Genomic DNA, 27,382 nt, shown 5'->3' on the forward strand with positions numbered 1-27,382 from the left:
CAGGGCAGCCGGCAACCAGCCCACGTGATGCAGAGCAGCTCACGTGAGGAAGTGGAGGCGGGCCATTGCTATGGTCCGTTCCTCGGATGGGAGAGAGCTAGACACTACCCTTTAGGGAACGCTCATGTCCTGGTTCCAGGTAGCATCTGGTGAGTGCTTGCGACCCAGCTCTTGCAGTGAATTCTATAACTTTTTCTTTTAGCATTAATTAACTTAGACGTTCTCACCGAACCCCGTTGCTTGGCCGGGCATAGCGGGCGGCCATGGGCGCAGAGCTGAATGGCTCAGGAGAGGAGGGGGCGCAGTAAGGGGCCCACCCAGAAAGATGAGTCTGGTTTTTCCGATGGGTGCTCTTCTACGACGGCTAGTGCATGACTGCAACGCGTTTGGAATATGCCCACTAAGGAATGCATGTTCCAAACGCAGCGTGTGAGAGATGCTCTGCAGTCACACACCCTGTGCACCTCATTCTTTGTGCTGGCATCCTTTCATGTGGGACAATTTATGAGTGTCGGCTCTCTTAATAAGCCATTGTTGTTACACAGAATGTGCTATTTCAGTGTTAAGAACTAAACATGGGGCATGTTTATTCACCAAGCCATTACAGGTACCAGCTGACCAAACCTATGCATTCTTCAAAGAGAATTAAAATGCCACACAGAAAAAGTTTTCAACTTTTTTCTTTACTTTCATGTATCTATTTGACACACCAACACTTTTTTTGTGTGCATATTACTTTTTAGTTACACATGGTTCATCGCTGTGAAGGTTAACTGTCATTTTCTTGCTCAACTTGGGACATGGACTAAATGCATGCACTTGGCATCAAAGGTCTTTTAATTTTCTAAACAAGCCAGCCACTGCGTAGTGCGCACACCAGATGGCAACTTTAAGGTCACTTGGCACCTTGATTAGGAAATTATAGTTTGTGTATCACCATGCAGACATGAGTCCATAGCAAATCAATGCAGTGATGTGTGCAGCAATGTTTTGTGCGCTGCACACGCCACCACCCTGTTGGTTAATGGCATTTATGTGGTGGTCTCGTATGTAACGGCACATATGCACATATGACATTTTTGCAATGTTACAGTAGCATACTGGAACGTTTTGTGTATGTGGATTTGATGAGCATGCCATACTGTGCCCACACTAAATGCAATCAAAGAACTTGCCTCCAATTGTACATCCACTAGGCCGAACGCCCTTTCTACACTGCCACACCATTATGTTCACTAGCTGCAGGCCAGCACTAATAAGAGGTGTTAATGCCAGCTCTGCTAGATGAAGCATGGGTCTGCTAGTTTTTGCAGAAATAACCCCAAGGCCTGCGTAATAGTGAAGAGGTAGTGGATGAGGAACTGTGGTCCCTTTACCATGCATTAGAATCCAGTTTTGTTTAAAACACTCTGTCTTATTAATGGTAAGGCTAAAGTTTGTAAGAGGTACAATCTGTTCTGTGTAGCCTTTCTGTTCATTGTTTATTGGGTCGCTCTTGTGCGGTAGCCTGTCTGGTCTGTAGATCTAATTCCGTAAAGATGTTTTTGTGTTGGGGGCTGGGCATGCTCACACTGGGACCCAGCCCTTCCTCATCTAAAATTCTTCAGATGCAAATGAGCCCTTGTGCCCCATTTAGGTGTCTTATGTTGCAGCCATTTTATACTTGCATCCAACATTTGAATGTTGTGGTGAGTGTTGTGAACAGTGATGCGAGCACCAAGCCTTGCATCTTTATCAATTTAGAGAGTCACACATAATCCTTTTATCACTTACTTGTGTATCCAAAATAGAGATCACTGTTCTAGTCCTGAAACACTGTGTGATTTAATGCAAAGCATCAGAGTTTGTCCCCTTTCCAACTCTCATGGAGGTATTTTGAATGAGTACAACAAGAGTGTACCAGACTGTCCCTCTTGGAATGATAACCTTCCATCAGAAAATAATTCATATTGTTAATTCTAGTATTCAGCCTTGCAAAATTCAAGTGAGGTGGTACGCATAGAAGACCTGCAACACAGTGCAGTGGTCAGTGGGCCCTCGGACCCCGTAGGCTGGACACACTGCAGTTTGCCAGTACGGACAGTTTGAAACTGCATTCAAGCAAGGTCTTCCCTAAGGGCAGGTGACACATGAACCATTTACTTGGGCACCAACGGCTGTGTTTTCACATTAGATTTCAGCTGTGAAGTACTTGCATTTCAATGTAATGAAACTAGCTTCATTTATACAGCAATTATTAATTCATATTGAGGAGGGGTGTTGTCGCACGACATATAGGTGTAGTTTGCGCGTGATGTGTGCCCTCCGGCGGGGTGGGGGGGGGGGGGGAGTACATTCTGGTGTTTTGCCCTGGGCACCAAGTTGGATAGAAACTTCCCTGTTCTCACCCCTTTTGTTATATTGTTAAGATGAGCCCTCTGGAAATGCACGTTGAAGCTGTAATTCGTTGTGTTGTACTTATCACATGTTGAAATTAAACATTGTAAGTACGTGACTTTCTAAACATCTGTTTTTGAAATTACACAGGGAAGCCTGTTGTTGTTGGTATCTTAGACACATTAGCTGCTCCGAAGCTCATTTACGGTACGGCTCAGGCTCTGAAATGCTCTGACTCAGTAACTGCTGTGCAGTTACTACACAGACCCTGCTCTGGTGTAAGTGACTACATATATCATAATCAGGCCCGTTTCGTGACCCGGGCGAAGCGGGCGGCTTCCCGGGGCTCATAATTGCCCCGGGGCGCATAATTGCCCCAATTCCTGGAAGACGAAAATTTCCCTGGGTGTTGGGTGCGATTGCTGTGGGGAGAGTAGTGGCAGCTGCTGACTGGCAGTTGCATAGTACTTGTGTAACGTTATGGAAGTCATTTCGCGCCACTTGTTGTGGGGGCATAAAAGGGCGCCTTTCCTTTGTAATCAAGCAGGAACAACACGCCACGGAGGAGAAAAGACGGCTGCCTTTGAGCATTTCCAGCTTCCAGCCCGACACTCCCAATTGCTTTCTACCCGGACCAGTGCGCAAACAAAGAAGACTGCATTGCCTCCCGACTCCCTATTCTGCAGAACTACTCACAAAGAAGCTAGGTACAGCCCGATGCTCTGTTGACATTTTAGAAAATGTTACTTTAAACTGTGTACATAGCTTTCGGCTGGTGCTCGAACAGTAGTTTGCATAGTTGAGTGTGTTCTGGACAAGAACTGGTAAATGGGAATATTTTGTTTACACTTCTATACCGGATATTTTCCCAACGTGTAGATGCCTGCCTTTGTTGGATCGAGTGTGTGTATTGGAATCACTTTGCTGTTTTCCTGCTTTCCTTTTAGAATATGTCCTGTGCCTGAAAGGGTAAATGGCGGAACGTAGCTTCACTCTGTTCTGTCCCAAAAAAAGTCTTTACCGTAGAAACATTTCTCAGAGTTGAAAGTGTATATTGGAAGTTGCTGCTGCTCTGGGCACTTTTAGCTGCAGCCTTTCTTCTTTGTTGGTTTTAATTGGACCGGTTTGAAACTTGGTACTGTTTTCTGCAGTCAGAGAACTTAATTTGTTTAGAGTTAGGATTCGGGGCAGGAACATATGGAACTAATTACACTTGTTCCATTGAAGTTTGACTCCCATACCAAATTGTTCTTCGTCCTGGTTGAAGTCCTTCCTCTTACTGAGTTGGCTGCAATGGCGAAGCTAGGATTTCTCAACGGGGTGAACCTACGCTGTGTACACATGGACCTATGGTAAAGTTCCCCATAAACCAAAGGGGAATATATTTGTTGAGATGGTTTGTTTGCTTTTGCACAGTCCCGCCGACACGATCCGAGCTTGAGCTTTGATTGTATATCTTTATTTCGTTTTTTAGAACAGCAAAATGGTACTGATTTCATTGGCAGGGCAAGGATGATGGGCAGAAAGGTTCTGGTCAGAATTTGAAAACGCAGGCGGTGCAAAGATCTCTGAAGGTTTACATGCATATGTAACTGGCCCTATGGGGTGATCCCCTTGCATGGACAGTTGTAAATGTTTTCTGCTGCACAACAGTAATCTGCATACAAAATAATTTTGAAGTGTGAATATTTGACCACTAGTACTGCAGTGAGACCAATGCCCACATTTTGTCACATGCTTTTTTCACACTCTTGTTTCTTTAAAATAGGCAGAAGCACTCTCTAATCCATTTTTATGTGTTTCATTTTGCATTCCTGTAAAGGTTATATAAAACAGGCCTACACGTACCAGAATGCAATCTGATATGGGGTTTATTATTTCAGTCCAGAAATTGGACTACTTGAGATCCTGTCCTGTGGGTTGAATTACTTTAAAAAGTTCTACAAAGGCCCCTGAAGGCCATGTGCGATGGACGGGTGGTATAGTGAATGGCTTTCTGCCATTTAATAAGTGAGCAAATGTAAGGTGTCTTTCACTGTAAGAGATTATGCTCAGCAGGTGTAAGGCTCAAATAAGGACGGCCATGCAGACAGAATGAAAGAGATTAAAGTGGGACAGAAAACGAGAGTCAAGGAAAAGGTGAGGAAAGCGAGTTCAAGAAATGGGGAACGAAAGAGAAAAATATAGGCCCTACAGGGGAGGAAAAATGGGGTTGGGGGTAGATGTGACTTGCAGGAGGAGGAGTTCAAATGTAACTGGGAGAGGGCACTGTGAGCAGGACTGTGTAGAGACTGCTGTATCACACTTGCTGTGAAATGCACACCGGAATTTGCAAATTAGCTAAGCTCCAGGGCTGCAGGAGGACTCTATGAAGTGTAGTCCAGCCCTCTGTGCTCACATCTGCAGAATGCCTTCTTTTAATGTGTTGTCAGAATAGTTGTTTGCTGACTAGTACTTTCCTTTGGCACAGATCACACTCCGGGTACTGAAAAGTGAACGCTCAATAATGTGCCTGCCAGTAGTCAGCCGACAGTGACCTGAAGCCTATGTGGGAAGTTGGTCCTAGGTGAAGTGAGTGATGCTCTTACCCTCGGGCCACACCCTGCTTTTTATTTACCTTAGTGCCCCTTGCTTCACTCTGGCCTCGTAACGAAGCTCGCCAGCGCTCCTGTGGTGTTCTGGCTCACCTCCTGTATTGTTCCATTTCAGTTTTTGCTTTCTTAATGGTTAAAACATAGACCATTCAGGTGAGAAATATTGTATTAGATGATTGAGTTTCTGGACAGATGCTGCTTGCCTATTTGATCTGGAGGCTGGCATCTGTACTGTAGATACGTAGGATGTTTCCACTATATGGCTATGTGAAATGAGGTGAGGCTGTGATCGAAATCTTCTGCCCTTTCCTTCCTCATAAATAGAACTATCTGAAAGCCCCATCTCTTTAAAAGTGACTTTCAAATAACAAACGGCACTCCGAAAACTGCTTAACAAACTGAACCGACTTGACCTGTTTGTGGTCATTGGTGAGATGTAATTGAAAGAAAAGCCTGTAAATAATGTGCTATATGGTCCTAATTCAAGCAGCCCTTTCTCTGAACCAAAAGTTATTGACGCTCACAAACCTTAAAGTGCAGTTCATGGTAATGAGTGGAGTTTCCAGACTACCCTTTTACCCCATCTGCCAATTCAGAGCCTTGTTTTTTTGTAGTTGGTTTGCAGCGTATTTGGTTGAGAGAGGGATTGTCATTTGCAGTGTGAGATGGTGAACTGGAACCTGTCAGCCAGTGGTAGGAAATGGCATACATCGTATGTTTCCAAATGCTAGAAATGTTTTGTTCAAATAGGTGTAGCCTCTCTAAATTTGTCCCACTGTGCATCATTTAAAGTGAAAAGACTTAAAAAAAAACTATTTTGGGGAGTTGGATTATTCCTAGCAAGAATATTGCAACATATTATAATCGGGCCATACTTTCTGGCTATTTCTATTACTTCAGGCATTTGAACGTACTGGCAATGTCAAAACCAATAAGGCCTTCGGGAGCACAGAACCGGCAGAGGAAAAACCAAGTGGTGCAATGTATCAAAAGTGCCAAAGTACTGTCTTCATTTTTCAATTTCTCACGAGGGAAGAAGACTTAAAAAAAATAAAGTAGCTAAGCGCCCTCCCCAAGACCAGGCAACAGGCATTCCTGAGGATCCGGTGCTTCCTGTGGTCATGCCACAAGTTTCAAGGGATGACGTCTCAAGAACCCAAGCACTAGAGGGCAATGACCAACAGAAACAAGGCACTAAAACGTGTTGGTTTGAAGACATTTCTTTATGGCCTAAATCAATGCCTGGACATGTGCGTGACCAAATAATGGGAGGGCCACAGGCTATGTCGCTTCCCTAGTTATTCATACCCAAAGGATGAAACAAATATGCACTTTTCTTCTTCATTCCGGCTCGGATATTACCTAACCAAGGAACCGTCTCCAAGCCATGGCTGAAATATTCTATTGTGACTGATAGTCTACTGTTTTAGCTGTAGGCTTTTTGACGCTATGCCAAAATCAAAACTTGGTAATGATGGCATTAATAACTGGAAGCATATTGGTAACTATTTGAAAATGCACAAAGGGACTCTTGAGCATGCTACATCCAGTGGCAAATGGGTGGATGCTGAAAGGTGCCTCACCGGACATGTTGGTATTGATTCTCGCATGCAAGATCAAATCCAGGCAGAGACCAAGCGTTGGCGGACTGTAAGAATTATGTCAGTTGTCTTTCTGTGCAAAAATAATTTGGCACTTTGTGGTTCATCAAACAAGTAACCTACTCCAAACAATGGAAATTTCTTAGGCCTTTTTGACCTACTAGGAAAATTTGATCCGATCATGATGGATTATTTGCATCGAGTGACCACACAAGATATCCACAGTCACTATTGCGGAAATGTCATTCAGAATGCACTAATTAGTTTAATGGGGTCTCAAGTAAAGAAGGCAATATTACAAAGGGTGAAGGCTGCAAAATATTTCTGTTTTTTTGGATTGTACTCCAGATATCAGCCACACCGAACAATTGACTTACACTGTAAGAATTGTGGATATTACAGGCAAAGACATTTCTGTGAAAAAATATTTTATAGGGTATCGCCCCGTAGATGACATATCTGGCGAAGGACTTGCAAACCTTCTATATTCTGAAATGTCAGAATGTGGTCTAGAGATGGTCAGTGGTATGATAATGGTGCAAACATGATTGGGGTAAACAAAGGAGTCCAAGAGCAAGTTCTCGAGCAATACCCCCATGGATTTTTTTTAACCCATGTGGCTGCCACAGTTTAAATTTGGTGGTTGCCGATGCTTCCAAATCCTCTGTGAACTGTTTCTCTTTTTGGTGTACTTCAGAGACTCTATAATTTGTTTGCAGCTTCAACCAAACGCTGGAGCATTCTCAGTGAACATGTAAAAATTCTTTCCTTTGAAAAAGGTCTGTGAAACACGACGATGGGAATGTAGAATTGAAAGCTTGAGAGCTGTGCGGTATCAATTTGTTGAGATACACACAGCACCCATGAGCATTGAAGGAAAAAGTCCATGACCCAACATTGTCCTCAGAGGCTAAGTCCCTTGCTTTACACTTGGAAGATTTCAGTTTTATTCCCGGTTGAGTCTTTTGGGTTGGGTGGGGGTGGTTCTTTGTTGGTCAGTCACTTTGTCGAGTAGACAGATACGGTTTATGGTGGGGTTGGTTCGTTCCGGGTGGTAAATAGGGTAGCTACCCATCGGTTGTTCCAGTCTTGGTGATATAGGGGGTTTAGAGTGTATTGGATTCCATTTGTTCCTTGTTCTGGTTGGGGTATTGCCGATGGTGGAGATCGGTTTGGGATGGTTTATTGTTGCGTTCCGTTTGGTGTCTTGGTTAGGTCTGTATTCGTGACGTTTGTTGGCTGTCGGTTTGTTGTTGCTGCAATGTTTTTGTTTACCATGTTGTCATTTGTGGACAGGTAGCGAGCATTGTAGTCTCTTTGCTCTGTTATTTGTACCTCTCCTTGGGCCAGCCCTACAGATAAGGTGCGTATCTTGGCTTTATACGCATGTAATTAAAGACATTACGGAGCATTTAATTTTCTTCTGCGTACCGTTTATGCTGTATTTATTTTCATTAAAAAGCATACTTTCCTCCACTAGATGGCAGTAGAGGGCAATAATCTCTATATCTGAGTGTATTACACAACTTCTTTTATTAAATCACTGAAAGTACAGTGGGGTTAACTAGATTTTTGGGACTTCTAGTTTACCATTCAGGATTAACATGTTGATGTAAGGATTTACATGTTGGAACAACAAAAATGAACCTGTGCGAAATGAGATCAGAACATCTGTACACATTTAAACAATACCAGGTCTTGTCAAAAAATAAATATATTTATTTATAAACAATTTACACAAATATTTATTGTTCTCAACATCCCCATTTAAACACCACCATTCATTCCATCATTCATTCGCACTCTCACTATACATGTCAATATTCCACACTTGTGGTACTCAGACCACCTAGAACCAATATATTAACATAAATTTCAACACCTCTTGGTGATTACAGTAAGTGTTAATACAAAAACAAATAGCATCTCGCTTATTTGCTGTAACTCAACATATGTTTTGGTTGTCACAATAGGCCCCTAATTTAAGCTGGTAAATATAAGCGACCTTCTTCAGGAGACGGATGGTTCTGTTGCAACCACTCCGAAATGTCAAAAGGTGGAGGATGTCATCAAACCTCAATCTACAAACAAACAATATACATAACATCAGAATTCCGATATCTTATTTGTTTAGACACAGATATATCTTGTGTGTATATCTCAGTTTATGTGTATACAGATTGGCACTCACCTCCACCGGAAATAATGGAGATGCGTGTCAACGATGGACTAAATCCTGCAGTGGTGCTGGATAACTCTGCGCCTATACTGCAACGTAAGAGGAGGACAAAGCATTTTAGTAAGCCTGCCCTATAAACAATACACCATTGTATAAATGGTCTGGACACACTGTCTTGCCTGATCAAAGATTCAGGTATGGGGGTGTCTTACATCTTTAGTCAATAAATCCAAAGAGGAAAAATCCCTGTTCTCGCCTAAAATGCAACACAGAGACTCAATACTCAAATATTTTCATCTTGACCACACTGGAGGTAATCAAAACCTCCTATCAATTCGCCTCACCTCATGTGGCCGAGTCCAGAAATGTTCTAATCTGGTACCCCGGTTTTTTCTCACTGCGCGGGGATTCCAGTTCAGTGTTCCTGAAGAGATACATGGAACAAAACGTCATGCTCATATATGTAACTAGCTCAAAGCATTATCAAGGTTTTTTTTAATGCTGTTGTCTCACTCCCCTGCCCCTCCCCACATAGAGTTTTGTGGAGGAAACAGATTAAAATTCCCTTTATGAACCTGTGTTCAATCATGCTGGAGTTCTATAACAACCCCACTCTCATATTAGGCTTTTCTGACCCTAAAAATAATAATGGGTCAACGTGCACAGTGACTGCCAAACAGCTTCTAATGCTTATGGAAAAACACACAACTGCTGCCTTAACTGGGCTCCATGGCTGTTCAAACACCTCTATACGAGTGAAAAGGGGAAAAAACAGACACATCCAGCATCTGTTTACATGTGCTATGCATGCTGATTGTCAGCAGAAATGGAATTGAAAGGGTTGCGTTTACCCTCGCACTCTCTCTCTCTTCAAAACTGCAAACAAACTTTGTGGATTTAAACACTCAAACCCACACACACATTTTACTTACCATGGGTTCCTTCTCTCTTGTCCTGCACACACTCCAAATTTCGTGCTGTTTCCTGGGCGTGGCTTCCTTAAATATGCCATCAACATGGTGAAAGGACTCTTGAGCCCCAATTCCCAGAGGCTTCTGGGCAATGTAGTCCCTCCGTAAGCAAAACATTTTTTCTTTTTTTCTTTTTCCTTTTTCATGAACCAAATAGTGTTTGTTTGATAAACCTGGAGGAACAATGCAGCATGAAGGATGAATTACCTCACCCTATTACGTGCATGAAACAATAAATGCTGCTATACCATGATTGTTTCTGTTGGTGAACAGAACTGTTCAGCCCCGGCTCCCAGTGATTTATGGGCATTGTAGTCCCTTCACGGACAAAAGTTTTTTTACATGTACACACATTTTGGATTGTGTAAAAATACATTTTACATTGTGTAAAAATACCAGTGCAGCATGAGGGATGTTTAAAAGATGCATTGCCTCACCCTATTTCGTGCATAGACCAATGGGTGCTTATGCTGTATGATTGTTACTGTTGGTGTATGCGGCTCATTCCAACATCTGAGGAGATCCTTGGGTATAGCTTGCTATTCTGGGTCATGGCCACTCACCTTCAGTTCATCCTGGATTATGGTGTGATCTTTCATGACTTACTAATGGACACAAACGCCCTTCCCCCTCACGGTGGCAGGAGGCGCCTTCGCCACGACCAATATTGTCAAAATCAAATCTGGGTAAACCAGAGTCCGAATGAATGTGCTGACATGCCATGCCCTTCATATATATTTTTTCAGATGGCATATATATCAGAGGAAATTGACAAGGGGGGGTTCTGTGAGTCCCTCTGCCAGACATTAGTCCTGGTTACAAGAGACTTACCCAGAGTCTTTAGCTCACTATCTTTCACAGAGAAGAAATATCCTAAACATATCAGTCTTTGTCCTGCCCTGGGGCAGTCCAGCACCGAAATGCTAGGCAATTCTCCTCTGAACAAGAGTACCAACAGCATCCCCAGACACGTGTTTCGGGCTGGTTGGACCTCATCAGTAGGGAGGAGCTGTGCCTCTCTAAGAATAGTGAGCAAGGGGTCCACGTCTGGATTCCCCTAGTAACTTAAGTTTTCACCCGGGAAGTCTTAAACAAAATCTACCATACGGTCAATTTCTCCGCATCAGGAGAAATTGCACACATAAAAACGAGTTTGTGAACCACTCCGTGAAATTGAAGGACAGACTAATGGATAGAGGGTATCCAAAAAAGTTGGTGAAACAACACTATAAACAAGCCCTCAACACACATCGGGAGACCTGTCTATTAACGAAGACCAAAGAAAAGAATAACAGATTGATCTGTGTGTCTACATTTTCCCCAATAAGCAATTTGATCAAGAGGAGTGTCAATAAGAATTGGCATCTGGTGAAATGCCCAGGGAGTCTGGCACAGAAACCAATGTTTGCGTTTAAACGCAACATGAATCTCAGACAAAAACTGGTCCACACATATAAAGAACAAGAAGATAACAAAACAGTGATGAACCAATGAGGTTTGAAACCCATCACGGGACATCACAAATGTGGCCATTGTGTGGCGTGCCAATTTACTTCTACGAAAAAATCATTTGAATATGGCAACAAGAAGGAGTGGTTTTTTAAAAAATCACACCAATTGCTTGAGCAAAAACGTCATATACATTATCCAATGTCCATGTGATCTTGTATATGTAGGAAAAACTATGAGAGAGGTACGCCAGAGAATATCGGAACATCGTTCGTGCATAAGGAACAATGTGCAAGACAAACCTTTAGTTGAACATTTCTCTAAATTGGGGCACACTGACAAGGATATTAGGTGGTTTGTACTTCAAACCATCAAGACCCCCATGAGAGGAGGCGACATGTCCACTATGTTACACAGACTAGAACAAAGATGGATTCACTCTTTGGACTCAGTTAAAAAGGGTTTGAATATTTCTATAGAGTGGAACAAACTGGTAACTGGATAAGAGACATGGTCTCTGCTCTCATTGGTTGAGCACGGTTCTATATCAGTTATATGGTGAACCTCTGATATATATGCCATCTGATAAATATATATGAAGGGCATGGCATGTCAGCACATTCATTTGGACTCTGGTTTACCCATATTTGATTTTGACAATATTGGTTGTGGCGAAGGCGCCTCCTCCCACCGTGAGGGTGAAGGGCATGTGTGTCCATTAGTAAGTCATGAAAGATCACACCATAATCCAGGATGAACTGAAGGTGAGTGGCCATGACCCAGAATAGCAAGCTATACCCAAGGATCTCCTCGGATGTTGGAATGAGCCGCATACAGCAACAGTAACAATCATGCAGCATAAGCACCCATTGGTCTATGCACGAAATAGGGTGAGGCAATGCATCTTTTTAACATCCCTCATGCTGCACTGGTATTTTTACACAATGTAAAATGTATTTCAATCCAAAATGTGTGTACATGTAAAAAACTTATGTCTGTGAAGGGACTACAATGCCCATAAGTCACTGGGAGCCAGGGCTGAACAGTTCTGTTCACCAACAGAAAAAAGCATGGTATAGCAGCGTTTATTGTTTAATGCACGTAATAGGGTGAGGTAATTCATCCTTCACGCTGCATGGTTTCGCCAGGTTGATCAAATAAACACTATTGGGTTCACGAAAAAGGAAAAAGAAAAAAGCACCCATTGGTCTATGCACTAAATAGGGTGAGGTAATGCATCTTTTTAACGTCCCTCATGCTGCACTGGTATTTTTACACAATCTAAAATGTTTGTTCATGTAAAAAACTTTTGTCCATGAAGGGACTACAATGCCCATAAGTCACTGGGAGCCGGGACTTAATAGTCTGTTCACCAACAGAAACAATCATGGTATAGCAGCGTTTATTGTTTCATGCACGTAATAGGGTGAGGTAATTCATCCTTCATGCTGCATTTTTCCTCCAGGTTTATCAAACAAACACTATTTGGTTCATGAAAAAGGAAAAAGGAAAAAAAGAAAATGTTTTGCTTACGGAGGGACTACATTGCCCAGAAGCCTCTGGGAATTGGGGCTCAAGAGTCCTTTTACCATGTTGATGGCATATTTAAGGAAGCCACGCCCAGGAAACGGCACGAAATATGGAGTGTGTGCAGGACAAGAGAGAAGGAACCCATGGTAAGTAAAATGTGTGTGTGGGTTTGAGTGTTTAAACCCACAAAGTTTGTTTGCAGTTTTGAAGAGAGAGAGTGCGAGGGTAAACTCAACCCTTTCAATTCCAATTCTGCTGACAATCAGCATGCATAGCACGTGTAAACAGATGCTGGATGTGTCTGTTTTTTCCCCTTCACTCGTATAGAGGTGTTTGAACAGCCATGGAGCCCAGTTAAGGCAGCCGTTGTGTGTTTTTCCATAAGCATTAGAAGCTGTTTGGCAGTCACTGTGCACGCTGACCCATTACTATTTTTAGGGTCAGAGAAGCCTAATATGAGAGTGGGGTTGTTATAGAACTCCAGCATGATTGAACAAAGGTTCACAAAGGGAATTTTAATCTGTTTCCTCCACAAAACTCTATGTGGGGAGGGGCAGGGGAGTGAGACGACAGCATTTAAAAAACCTTGATAATGCTTTGAGCTAGTTACATATATGAGCATGACGTTTTGTTCCATGTATCCCTTTAGGAACATTGAACTGGAATCCCCGCGCAGTGAGAAAAAACTGGGGTACCAGATTAGAACATTTCTGGACTCGGCCACATGAGGTGAGGCGAATTGATAGGAGGTTTTGATTACCTCCAGTGTGGTCAAGATGAAAATATTTGAGTATTGAGTCTCTGTGTTGCATTTCAGGCGAGAACAGGGATTGTTCCTCTTTGGATTTATTGACTAAAGACGCAAGATACCCCCATACCTGAATCTTTGATCAGGTAAAACAGTGTGTCCAGACCATTTATACAATGGTGTATTGTTTATAGAGCAGGCTTACTAAGATGTTTTGTCCTCCTCTTACGTTGCAGTATAGGCGCAGAGTTATCTAGCACCACTGCAGGATTTAGTCCATCGTTGACACGCGTCTCCATTATTTCCCGTGGAGGTGAGTGCCAATCTGTATACACATAAACTGAGATATACGCACAAGATATATCTGTGTCTAAACAAACAAGAGATCGGAATTCTGATGTTATGTATATTGTTTGTTTGTAGATTGAGGTTTGATGATATCCTCCACCTTTTGACATTTCGGAGTGGTTGCAACAGAACCATCCGTCTCCTGAAGAAGGTCGCTTATATTTACCGGCTTAAATTAGGGGCCTATTGTGACGACCGAAACATGTGTTGAGTTACAGCAAATAAGCAGGATGCGATTTGTTTTTGTATTAACACTTACTGTAATCACCAAGAGGTGTTGAAATTTATGTTAATACATTGGTTCTAGGTGGTCTGAGTACCACAAGTGTGGAATATTGACATGTATAGTGAGAGTGTGAATGAATGGTGGTGTTTAAATGGGGATGTTGAGAACAATAAATATTTGTGTAAATTGTTTATAAATAAATATATATATTTTTTGACAAGACCTGGTATTGTTTAAATGTGTACAGATGTTCTGATCTCATTTCGCTCGGGTTCATTTTTGTTGTTCCATTATATTTAGCCTGAAGAACCTGTGGCAGTAAGGCAATCCCTATTTTGAAATTTAGGAATTACATGTTGCCATGTGTTAATATGCAATGTGTGTTTTGGAAGTAAATTCTTTAAGACATAATTACTGTAGGCCTTGAAATCCAAACTATTTGTACTGACAAACCTTTGGAAGGTATGTGGTCAAATTTGCAGAGTGGATTAAAATCCCTGCTTTACTGTTCAGCCAAGGTTTGTGATCCTGGTCCCCTGTCCCCATACTCCACCCTGCCTCCCAGCCCATCTGTCCGGCCATCCTACTCCCTCCTTTTGGATGCAACCAGAAGCCACTTCCACCACTGATGTGATTAGCGGTCATGGGCTGAATTTGCTGTGATGCATGTTATGTCCAAAATGCAGGTTCTTGGCTATCTAGGAGGAAACCTATTGGGCAATAAAGACTGCTCTCCTAGGATGGAAGTAGAAGATGGGGGAAGGTACAGACCAGTCTTTAATACTCAGGGTTCATGTGAAGTTATATTAAACAAGCAGCAAGGTGCAAGCCAAGAGAAATAAACTTTGTCATGTGCGTTATATAAATGGTCACTACTATTAATGCTACAGGTCGAACAGTGGAACAGAGGCCAGTCAGGCTTTTTAGTAGTAACTAGTTGGAAATAAATCACTTGTAGTAGCAATTGCTATTTTTCCTAAAAAGGCACAGTGGCAAAAGTATTTGTCCAGAATCACACACTTTAGTGTTGAAGTAGGGCTTTGGGACCAGTCTTCAACTTATGCACTTGCATGCATTTCTTCCAGACTGTAATTGCCAGAATTATGGTGTTTGGCTTTTTACCCAAACAATAAACCAGTAAAACTATAAATATGCCTACTATAATGTCTTGCATGCACTTTTTGGTTTTTTGAAGTGATATTGCCAACTAGTGTCTGGCGATCCACATTAATTTCCTGCAGCAGACAGCAGGAAAGGTAGATAAGCAGTTTGTGACTTTTGCTACAAATTTCCTTTAAGTAAATCATATGCCAGCAATTGCTTACTCACACTCTCTCTGCAGGCAATACATCAGTCTCAATATATTGTGGTTCTTAACAGAGTGCCTGCTTTTGACTGGGATGGCAAAGGCTTCTCACCCAGGGGGTGTATGCTTTGTTAGGCCGCTGGCTTCCAATTTGGGCCAACATAGTCTCAAGCTTTACCCTTGCCGCAGTGGGGGTTCATTCAGCATAAGTGCAACTAAGCAAAAGCGGAATGACAATCTGTATTGGTCCGCATATCATCTGCAAACTCTGTTGTTCTGAAGTAATCAGCAGGTTATCCCCAAATCATCAGGGACAAACGCTCTAATCAGCAAGTCACCCTAAAAGCTTCAGGAACAAAGGGTTTTCTAAAATAGGGATGTTAGCATATTCATTAAGTCCTCCTTAGCTCATCCCCAAATCATTACCCACCATTCTGAGATATTTGCATCGTGATGACGTCTGATGATGTGGGAATGACTTTTAGTGCAGTTCGATGATCATCCGATGACCCCAGGATGGTCTCTAAAGTCATCCTTTTAGACCAGGACTGGCTACTGTGGTGTTCCCGGGAGTAGGCCTTTCAGCGTCACACCAGTCATCTAAAAAAGCCGCTGTCAGCACAAAGCGTGGCATAAGTGTACTCAGCTGTGGAGAACCCAACCTTGCTTCTGTGTTGTTCCCGTGAGTACGACTTTCAGCTGCATGCCAGTCATCCTGAAAAAGCTGCTGCCAGAGCGGAGTCTGGCTCGGATGTCTGGCCTATTGGTCTGCTGCGTGACGAAAGGAGAAAGACAGTTTGCTGAATAGCAGATCTCTGACTGTCGTGAACTCTAGTCCTGGACTTGACAATTAAAGAGGTAAGCTGTAACTGAATGTTTTTTCCATCTTGCTTTCTCTTAGTTACCCAATTAAATATCATGTACTTGAGCAGAACCACAAATATTCAAGTTGTGGTCTATAGACGCACCTTCTTCCAATGAGTTCATACTAATGATTAATGAGCATGAGGCATCTAATAATGTCAGCGGCCAGATGTGCACTCTTCAGTATCTGCTCCTTTACTGTATGAAAAAAATAACCTAATGTCTATATCCCCTATGGCTGACTGTCAAGTTAATACAGACAAGCCATAACTGGGTGACTTAGTGATCCTTGATGAGTCTTTCCTACGAATGTGTCAAGCATTGGATGATGAGGCATTACAGACATTAATTAACAACAAGCAGTCAGTGAAAACTTCAGTTTTGGGCATGATTAATATTGTTAACACCCTGTGCGTGTGGCCGGCCGAAGGTAGAGGAAAATGTTTTAAGGATTATGCTGATCCTTTGGGAAACTAAGCCTTATCACAATCTTCTCTAGATACTCTCTGGGTAGTGCCTCGATTTCAGCCCGGCATCTGGTTTTACAATCACTGTTGAGGCTTTGGTAATATAGAAGAGACGGTTCATGGCAATGCAAGGCAGCTTGCAATAATAACAAATCAGTTGGATCAAGAACCCAAACGTCATAAAATAATTGCTTTAAATACTTCAACTGGTTCGACTTTTGATTTAGACGACTCACTTCGGGAAACCAAAATGGGCTAATGAAACAGTGATCACCTAAGGAACATACAGAGGATCACGTCATACGTTGAGAGCCACCACAGACTTGTTTTCTACTGCTGAATCGCTGTTTGATGTTGGGATTTGACTCTACAAATGAAAGGGTATAATGGTGTTAACTCAAGCGACAAATGATCAAAAGGTGAAAACGACCTGCAGTAAATAATTGAAATAAATGAAAAACTTCCAAAATCACCTAATGATCTTCTTCTCGTAAATTTGGAAATTCATTATCTTTGGTACAAGAGATAGGATCTAAATGATGTTCGGGACATCTAAGGAATCCTTCGGCAGATTTAATAAGCAGGACGAAGATGATGCTCAAGAAAAACTAACTGAGAGTGTAATTTCAGTGAGATCTGATAATCTGGAAGATGGCAAAGGCCAAAGTAAATTTGGGGAGTGTGATGTTAGTTTAGCAAAGAAAACGTCAAAGATAACCAAGAAGAAACAACCAAATTGCTGCAGGGAAACATCAAGACTTTTCCAGTTAAACAAAAGGCGTCGACACTACCAAAAAATCCTTGGGTCGATGTTGTACCATTACAAGATAGGGACTGGCAAAAAATAACCTCATCCTCTGAAACCTCTTCCGGAGTATCAAGATAAATCTTGGTCTCCTTTTCCATTAACCAACATATGTCCTTAAACATACTTGATCCTAAACATCAAGTTCTCCTAAGGTCCACAATTGTGGGCTGATAATATCCAACAATGATTGTTTATACATTTGCAGTCTCAAATACAATTGATGGCGAATTGGTCTTTGGTTGACAGTGTTTTTATTTTGGTGAAGGTAATTTGGGTGCTGCTTGGTGGTAACTAGTAACACTCAGACTGACGAGTGTGTCACAATTTATGAAGAACAGAATTTTCAAGTCACCTGCTAGAGCACCTGAAGTTAACGCTAACTATAGGTTAAATGATATTCCAAAAATCATGTTTGTTGATATCATGAGGCTTTTTTATTCCAAAAATGATCCTCCAAAAATTGTTCTTAAATATTAGTGCCCTCTACACGTCTTTCACCAAATCTATTGGCTCATCAGGACGGATTTATAACAGAAAATTCTATTCAAATTCATTGATTAGATATAAACATGCCTAAAAGAAAACAAAAAAAAAACATATATATAACTAATGTACATCTCTAGCAATGTGAAAGCAAAGAAACAATATTTGTATCACAAAAATAACATTTGGTGCAAAATTAGGTTCAATCTTGAGAAAAATGCGCAGTAAATTCATTTGAGAATGAAAGTTATCATCATGTTAGCATATTTCCTTGTTATGCATGACATTGGTAATCTTACCTAATGATTAAATATTTGCATTCATTTAGAATGCTTGGCCCGTGTTTAGATTCCAAATTAGTTTGAAATTGGAGTGGTCTTGGTAACGTGTGTGTTTGGGGTTTCCCCTGAGCTGTTTTACCCCAATAGGAGTTCCTAAGAAAGAAGGAAACAGAAAAGATGAGGTGCTGTTAGGGTGGATGTCGGCTGTAGTTGGAAAGTCTGTTTTATCAAAGGAAATATTATCGTATATGCGCATTGGATTGGCAAAGGAATAAATGAAAACATTATTTTTACCTTTAAAGTCTTTCGATGGAGACTTGAGAGCTTCTGAAAATAGTCCTCTTTCCTTGTTTCTAAAGTTGTTTGGGCTTGTTTTACATTATAAAGCCTATGCAGCATTGTGTGTTGGGTCATTGATTGGTATAAACTGTTGAAGACAGATTATGTCAAATCAAATGAGCATATGTTTTTAATGTAGGATTGGATGTTTTTCGAGGAAAAATGTTACGGAGTAACATGCAGGATTGAGCAGAGAATATGATTTTGTAGCTGTGCATCTAGTCTCAAAGGTTAATGAATAACATTAAAGTGTAGTGTGGATAGTACTAAGGTGAACAAGTTAATGGGTCTAAAGTGAAACTAATATGTTAAATAACAACAGTAATGGCTATGAAGAATGTCTGGAACAGTTAACTGTAAATTATTGGAATGCAAACAACAAAGAAAAGTTTACTTTATGTAGCTTCAAAACAGTTGAATATTTTGCTGATGACCCTTTATTATTGAATGTGATAATAAAGGTAATTGATGACAGTGATTATAAGAAATGACCCAGTTCCGTGTCAGTGTTGAGATATGATCCAGAATGCTTCCCTTTGTCTTAGTCTTTTCTCCATATTTCCTCCTTTTTGTGACATTATGACTTTTTCTATTCCAAAAGTTTTTATTTTGTCCATTTGAGTTTCTGAATGTTCGGTCAAAAAATGTAAACCATAGGGGAAATATGAGATCCTTATTAATAATGGTTCTTATGTGTTCTGAGATTCTTGTTTTCAGCATTCTGATTGTGCTTCCCACATACAGCCTCGAGCATTGACATTTTATTGCTTATACAATATATTTACTTTTGCAATTTATGAAATCTTGAATTTTATGGTTATGTCCATTTGGCATTGCGATGTTTGAGATGCCATTGTTGGAATACTGACACATGTTGTATGTTCCACATTTAGAATGACCAGTTAGGGCAGTCTGGTTCCAAAGTTGTGCGAGTCCCTTTTGTTTCCGATGTAATTCAAAATGTGATGGACTGATGATTTGCTTCAGAGTTTTGGCTTTTCTGAAAGTAATTTTGGGTTGCTCATCTAGAATAATATCCAACACTGAAAAGACATGTTTATTGCATCACGGTGGTGAATTAGAGTGATCTTTTTTAAATGTTCAGTTGATACTTCCTAACATACACATTTGTAATCATCCATAAGAGCCATGTTTAGCCCTAGTATCCCATAATAGCAGTGGATCTTCGGTAAATTGGAATGTAAATTCTGTTAAGAACTTTACAAGGGTTCTAAATAAAGTGATAGAAGAAAAATGTAAGCCTCATAGCACATTCAGGATTTACTATTGGGGACTATCCCTCATTTATGATATGTGTTTATTATGAATAATGGGTATGGGAAAGCTGAATGTGAAATCCCGTAATGGACATAGATTTAATTTTAATATAGTGCATGCTAAGAAAGAACCTAGATCTTTACTGAGGCTGTTATCTAAAACATGTAACAATTATTCTGTAGACCTACCGAATCAAAAAGATCTTACAGACGTACAAAAATCATATCACATTTCCAAAGGCAGACATTTACCAAACGGATAGCCATGATATGCTGAATGCACTTGGAACACAAAATCTGTGTAGGTTCTGGTAATTGACAAACTCCTACCAAACATCAATTAAAATGCAGGTCAATATGATACCAGAAGAGGTTTGGGTTGATTACTATTCTAAAGCATTTGAACTACCTGGTTCTCAGACTTATTAGACTATTATTGGAGAGGATCAAGAATATACCTGGCCTGGTTTTGTCTTGATCGCAACGATTGAGAAGGTTCTGAGGACATTGAACCCTTCACAAGCTCCAGACCCGCTAAATTGGCTCCCGTCGCTTTTAAATATAATGTGGAATTAGTGTCCCATCTGCTGCGCAACCTCTTTTTGGAGATTGCTGCTAAAAATGTCTTCCGCCTTTATGGCATGAAGCATTCTGTCAATTTTTAAAAAAGGTGACATGACATAAAGTCGAAAAAGTATCGTCCAGTTATTTTAGCAGCACCCAGTAAAGTTTTTGCTGAAATTATTCTTGAAGAACTGAATAGGTGGGTCGCCAACCTAAATATTCCCTCCAAACTTCAGGTGAGATTTCAGACAGGAACTGATACTACATTAAATGGTATCATACTGTCCCATTTTAAATGCTCAATAATTGGGGGCACTGCCTATTTATATGGCAAGTTTGGACTTATTGAGCCTTTTTGCTTATTGCGTAGGTGGCTTGTGCCTGAAAGGCTAATTGGTCTCATTGTGCTTTTACTTATGCAAATGAAAATCCAAGTTCGGCTATATCAGGAGGGTAATGTGACAAGGGAAATGTATACTTTGGTAGGCCTCCAACAAGGCTGGGATGTTTGCTTGTCCCCCCCACCCCCTTTTTTTAATCTTTATTTAGCTGACCTCAAAGAGCTATGGGATCAATCAACTTTAATACCAGTGAAGTGGGGTCAAATCGAGCTGCACTGGGTATGCAGATGGCATTCTCCTCTTTGACCCCACCTCTATGGTGCTTTAAAGGAAACGGGCCCTTTTATTTTAATATGCGTTGCAGAATAATTTACTGATAAATGGCTCAAACTCTAAGGTGCTAATATATTCTAATAAGAGGGCTCCTAAAAACATTTCAATGGTCAGTTGTGGATGAATGTTTCAAGACTGTCATCCTAAAATATTTGGTATTTTATTTACATCAATTGATTTTATAAAAGAAAGGTCAAGAATGAAAGCAGTACCATTGACCGCTTTAATGAAACGTGTTCTGAATATCAACTGCAAATTCTTAATTGTAACTTTAAGACATTTTTATTGCATCACAGTGGTTTCCTCTCTGATATATGGATTGGAAACGGGTATCCATTCTTTAGAACCTTTTCTTAATACAATGGTCTTGGGTCTTCCAATGTGTGTTCCTAATGCACTAATTAGATATGAGTTGTGGCCCATTTCCTTGGGCTGTTTTGTTGAATAGGAAAAAAAGTTGCGCTTTTGGCTAAATTAATGAACTCGGACCTTTCAACGATTTTCCTGGAAATTAAGAATAACATTGCAGATGATAAAAGGGCACCTTCTTGAAAGTGTTTTGTAAATCACATGAAAGTCATAGGTAATGTGGACAGTGATTTGATAGTTAACTAGGAATCCAGGAAAAACAAAGCATAAACTATACAACTAGCTCTGGTGTTCCACAGTAGACTCCCTAAACCACTGCCTCAATATAAGGATCATGCAAAATGCCCTGTAAAGAGGATCCTGTTGCTGAGGTAGAAAACGGGGAATTTTGGCCAGCTAACCCTAAGTAGGTCACTGTGCGCTTGGTACTAAGTTTGTAAATTTGATGATGTAAGTTGTGAAAGCTGCAAACCAGGGTAAAGGTAGGCTTACCCCTGCCTCATACATATGAAATTAAAGAATCTATACCCAAATGGTTGCACTTATCCTGTAAATCTTCTAATACACATAATCCTCACAAATTAGATCACAGGTTAGAAAAAATCATATCCACTGCCGTTTCATTCCACGTTGATCAAATGAAATGAAGAAGTCCTCCAATCAGAAGCGGTACGTTTTGCCACAGCCGACACGTGGTTCGACCACTGGTCCTTGTCAAGGCTGAAAAATGGTATTACACCCACATCGATAATGTGCACCACAGTGAATACAGTAAACAATACGTACCATGATTGTCATTTTGTGATGAAGGAAAAATGAGCAGATGGGGACATAAAAGAACAGTACAGAATATAAGACACCAAAATATAAGCAGTACGTGGTATACATAACCATGTTTGTGTATGTGTATATACAATTGGTGATATTGTCCAACATACATTTAGACAGTGCTCTCAAAACAATGTGATGTCCACATTTCTGCATCTCATGCATCTGTGTAATGTGGATCACCTTCCCCATGCATTATGCAAATGTTCCTAATTGATGCTAAATATCAGATCCCATTTAACAACCCTAAATGATTGAAGAAAAGCTGTGAATTTGTACCGTCCGGTGTAAAATACAGTACAAAATAGCCATTACCCCATTTAAACAATGTGTTATCTTGCTCAACGATTAACTTACCCAATTGGTATATTGCAAAGTACTTTGTTCCATGCGTCTTTTTTATCTGAAATTATAATATAAGGAATGTTGTTCATAAACACATGCGTGCATTATGCATGCATTATTCAGTTGGTATGAACACGTGTGCATTATGCATGCATTGTTCAGTTGGTATCAATGATTGGTTCGTCAAAAATTTAAAGTGATGTTGTGCTTACCCTCTTGTTGCCCCATTCTTGCGATTCCATCAAAATGTTGTGCTATGTATAGAAAATGATCAATGCAAGTCTCATGTGTTTAAAGTTGAGGCTCAAATATCGGGTCCAAATTAACAAAGTACAATAATCATCATGCCTCTGTTGGGTTACCTGGGTCTCGTAAAGTTGATCTATCCAGGGACGTCCTGCAAGGAATCACCCAAAATCTATCTGGTAGTACGCGTAGAATGGCGCCCACCATTTTGAACTATTTCTTCTATTTATTTAAATGTTTTGTTGGTTTTATAAATCAGACAGAGGCAAAAAAGAAATGAAATTTACAAATGTAAAAATTTAAAAAGGATTACTGTTTCAATCATTTCCTTAATTCGTTCCCTCTCAATATCAGCATTTACAAAATAACATCATAAATCCCATCCACAAACACAATTGAAATGTATTCCAGAGCCACCTCTGCTTCCGGGGTTTTTAATAGGACAGCTTCTAACATTTTGATAGTAGCAACTACACGCTTGGTTTGATACCATACTAGCACCCAATTCCACCATTCTCGCAGGGTAAGAGTAGCTCCCATTAGATTTAAATTTTTCTAAGAAGAAACGTCTCGTTTCTTGTAAGCCTTCACAGTGCATCACTAAATGCTCTGGGGTTTAAACAGACATCCTGTTTTTACAGTAATGGCAAACAGCATGTTCAACCCCAGGAGTTTTCCTCACAAACAAGACCTCTCGTGTATTTGAGATGTTTAACCTGCACCTAAGGAGGAGACCTCTATATTTAGAAGAGGGAATCTTTAATAAAAATGTAGGCAGGACATTCATCTTCCCACTTTCCCGGGTTAAGGATCGCCTAGATTTCAAATTAGCGCATTGATCCACAGTGGTGATCCAATCCCTCACCTTACCAATTGGGGATTATGGATCAACATTTACACTAAGATATCTTTTTCCCCTAGGAAAGCCTCGATCTTCAGTTTCCAAAGCTCAAGGAGCACCGCTAACAGTTTTACCAAAAGCCAAGATTTGAAAAGGCTTTTTCACTCCCTCCATAGCACTTTTCTATAAAGGGTGATAGGTTTCCAGGCCCCCATGGACTCTAGGGATTGAAGCCTAAGTTCAAACCTAATAGCACAGGGCGACAGAGAATAAGGCAATTTTAAAATCGATCTCCAAAAATGGGCCTCCAGTTCTCCCACCACTGTCAAGATAGGCAGAGTGTTGACTCTGCTCCATAAGTAAATATTTGGGCCACCTTATCCTTATTGAAGGATAAGAGGGGCGCTTGCGTATATTTGTCAAATCTGTGCTGGAAGACTCTACCTTGATTGATTTAGGGGATTTAGTCTTAACCGTAGGTACTCTAATTGAGCTGCATAATTACTGTTCTTATTCAATGGTCCTCCCAGATAAACTATTGATTCCACTGTTTCGAGCGAGACCCCCTCTACCCTCCACGTATACTTCTCGACCTTGGTTTTACCCGCTGTCCTCATGGAGAGAATTTTAGATTTTTTGATATTGATCTTCATACCATTCACCTTCAGATACCGTTCAAAGGCTTCTAAGCATCTCTGGAGGCCTATCGGCGTTTGATCCAGAAAAACCAAATCATCTGCAAAAAGGATCCAGGGAACCTCCATTCCATTAATTCTATGCAGAAATGCTCAAATGCCCATCTGGGATGTTACTAAATCTGCTATATACAAGCAGAACAGCAGGGGCGCAAGAGCGCACCCCTGCTTCAACTCACGGTAAGTAAAGATCTTATGGGTTAAGTTTCCCTTAGCTGAGAGCCTAATTCTAACCGAGGTACCAGTATATAAGGCTTCAATGGCCTCAACCAGGTCCTAGTGGCAGCCCCACTTCCGTAAATTGGACCATAGATGTCCTCTAATGACACCATCAAAGACTGTTCAAGGTCCATAAAGGCCATGAACACGGTTGACCCATCGCCCATAGTTTTTTCCTTTAGCAGGTTTATGATGAAGAGATTTAAGGCCATGCCCAACCCCTTAGCAAAGCCTGATTGTCTAGGGTCCATTATTACACTCACCTCCACCCAGTTAGTTAGATCCCTCAGCAGGATAGTTGCAAACAATTTTCCAATTTAATCCAAAAGGGCGATAGGGCGGTAGTTTTTGGGGTCGGCCCTAGCGCCCTTTTTAAAGATGGGCACAGTATGCGCCTCCCTCCATGAGGGTGGGGGGGGGAATCTTATAAATCATAATTTGATCGAACATGATCGCTAATATTTTTGCCCATTGGTCTCTAATTTTTTTAAATTCTCGATTAAAGATACCGTCGGGGGCCGCTGCGCGAGAACCACTCAGGTTACTACTAATCATGGTAAGAGTGTCGTGCTCATCGAACCTAAAATTCCACCTCCCCAGACCAGCTTCTTTAATCTCCTCTTTAGTCCCACCCAGATCCGCAAATAGGGCTGAGTAATGAAGGGTCCAGTCTTTTTCCGCTACCATGGTCGTGATACTTGCTTTCCTAAATACACCCCCATTGTTTATTAACTCCCAAGTATTTTTACAATTTTTAGAGCATACAGCTCTAAGGCATCCGCTCGGCATCCTTCTGCAAGCACAGCAGCTGCGTACACTTCCGCCAATTCCTATACCCTTGACTAGCTTTCCTTATCCTTTACCTTTTTATTATCATTAACATCGCCTCTGATCCCTGTCTTTCTCAAAATGTTCCTCCTTTCCACCAGTTCTTGGTCATATGCATGCTTTTGTGACCAAGCTTTTGTTACCAGGGGCATTTTCCTGGGAGAATTTGTTTAGCAAGCCAGTATAGTCTACATCAGCAGGATCTTCAGCTAGCTGAGCCTTATACGCCACATTAATTTTCCTTTATATCCTGCGCTTTTAGTCATAGGCGAATCCCACAAGAACCTAGGACCACCACTCCCATCTTATCCCTAGATTTCTGATCATACCACTCCTCAGGTGGATAGCCAATAGATCATGGTCACTAAATTGCTGGGGCCTAATGGAGAAGCTGTCAATCCCTTTCCTTTAAATTCTCGGAGATAAAGCAATAGTCTATACAAGACACACTTTCCCCAGAGTGCCACGTTGGACTTCCCGGGATGTTCCCATCGGTTTGACCGTTGACCATAAACATGGCTCTGGCCTCCATATTCCTCATCCACACCACCTCTTTCCTTCCATTCATTCTTCCCTAAAACATGCCCCTTGTTATCCAATAACTTGATATTAAGGTCTCCACATACCAAAATCTTCACACCTTCTGCTTCACATATCTCATCAATTGCACTTGTAATGGATTTCATAAAATTCATATAATTCCCCATGTTAAAGGTATGCATGTATGTGTGTGTGTGTGTGTGTATATATATATATTTGTTCATCACAACCATGGAAATAGCCCGTCATTTTTCAAAAGCATAAGGAGGCCTGCATACTGTCGCCCCATCACCCCCTTCGGTGCAGGATTTAGGAAGGATAAATAGCTGTCAGTGTGGGGATTTCCTTAACCAAGTCTCCTTAAATAGCAGCATATCAAGCAACTCCAAATCGGGAATCTTTTCACCGAAAAGAGTTTGGAAGCCATGATTATTCCAGCATCCGATCTTCAAAGGCTCCTTCCGCTCTTCCATTGGGATCTAGCGGCCACCATCGTGGCCCAAGGCTCCAGCCAACTAGGACTAAGACGATGCCTCCGTTGTCACACCACTGGCAGTGCTTTTAAGAGCTTCAGTTGCCTTTCTTTGATTAGCCACCGTAAATTTCTGAGAGTGGAGCTCTTTCTGGGTAGGTACAGTCACCTCCTCACGTCTAAAATTTCTAGATACAATTTTTTTCCCCCCCATCTTCGATCGTTACAGGTTTTGCCGGGGGTCCACCTTTCTTTTCAACCTTCGCATCAATGGCTTCACTCCACTTTGCTTTTAATTGGGGCTGGTAATCCGAAACTTCATACCCCAAGCGCAAAAACTTCTCTTTTAATATCAGTATGGAATCCTCCTCAGCATGGGCAAATCGGTGCAGTATGACCCTATCTGTCTTTTTTTCCTCCACAAATTTAACACTCTTGATATCACTTGATGAAAATTTTGCGATCTGGAATAACACACTTAAGCAATCGTAAAACGTTTCCTCTATTCAGCGTGATCATATTTGCATCATACTTGATTCTTTCAACACATAGCTTCATGCTCAACCTATCCCGGCTCCTAAGAAGCTCCCCTTTGGCCTCAGGCCACCTTTGAACGCGGGCCGAGCAGTCTTTCATGAGAGATCTTTGAATTTTTTCCCTAGAAGCTTCAGACATTTTGTTGTATAGTCTCTTACCCATTCTTCTTTCCTCCTGTGACTTAGAGTTCTTATAAGCCTTTTCAGATGTTTTACCCGCCTGGTTGAATCTCACAGGTACATCACCTTTTAATGGCCTTCTGACAACCCCTTGAGTATCCACAGATCGGGGACCCTTGAAATTCGCACTGAAGTTTGAACCATTAGGCGTAAAGTCTTTTTTTTTTCTGTTGGCAGGCTGGTCTCTCGAATAAGTCC

The 27,382-nt window shown here is 41.1% G+C and overlaps 1 protein-coding gene across 1 annotated transcript in view; it reads left to right on the forward strand.

The window, feature by feature from the left end:
• The first annotated feature begins 56 nt into the window (after nt 1-56).
• Nucleotides 57-27,382, forward strand: part of SLC12A9 (solute carrier family 12 member 9) — a 681,455-nt gene continuing 654,129 nt past the window's right edge. The window contains exon 1 of the mRNA XM_069646063.1: nt 57-149. The gene's annotated coding sequence lies outside the window, so the exon portion shown is untranslated. The remainder of the gene's footprint in view (nt 150-27,382) is intronic.

The sequence above is a fragment of the Ambystoma mexicanum genome, chromosome 1p (genome assembly GCF_040938575.1).
Source record: "Ambystoma mexicanum isolate Mex_15411 chromosome 1p, UKY_AmexF1_1, whole genome shotgun sequence".
Taxonomy (NCBI): domain Eukaryota; kingdom Metazoa; phylum Chordata; class Amphibia; order Caudata; family Ambystomatidae; genus Ambystoma; species Ambystoma mexicanum.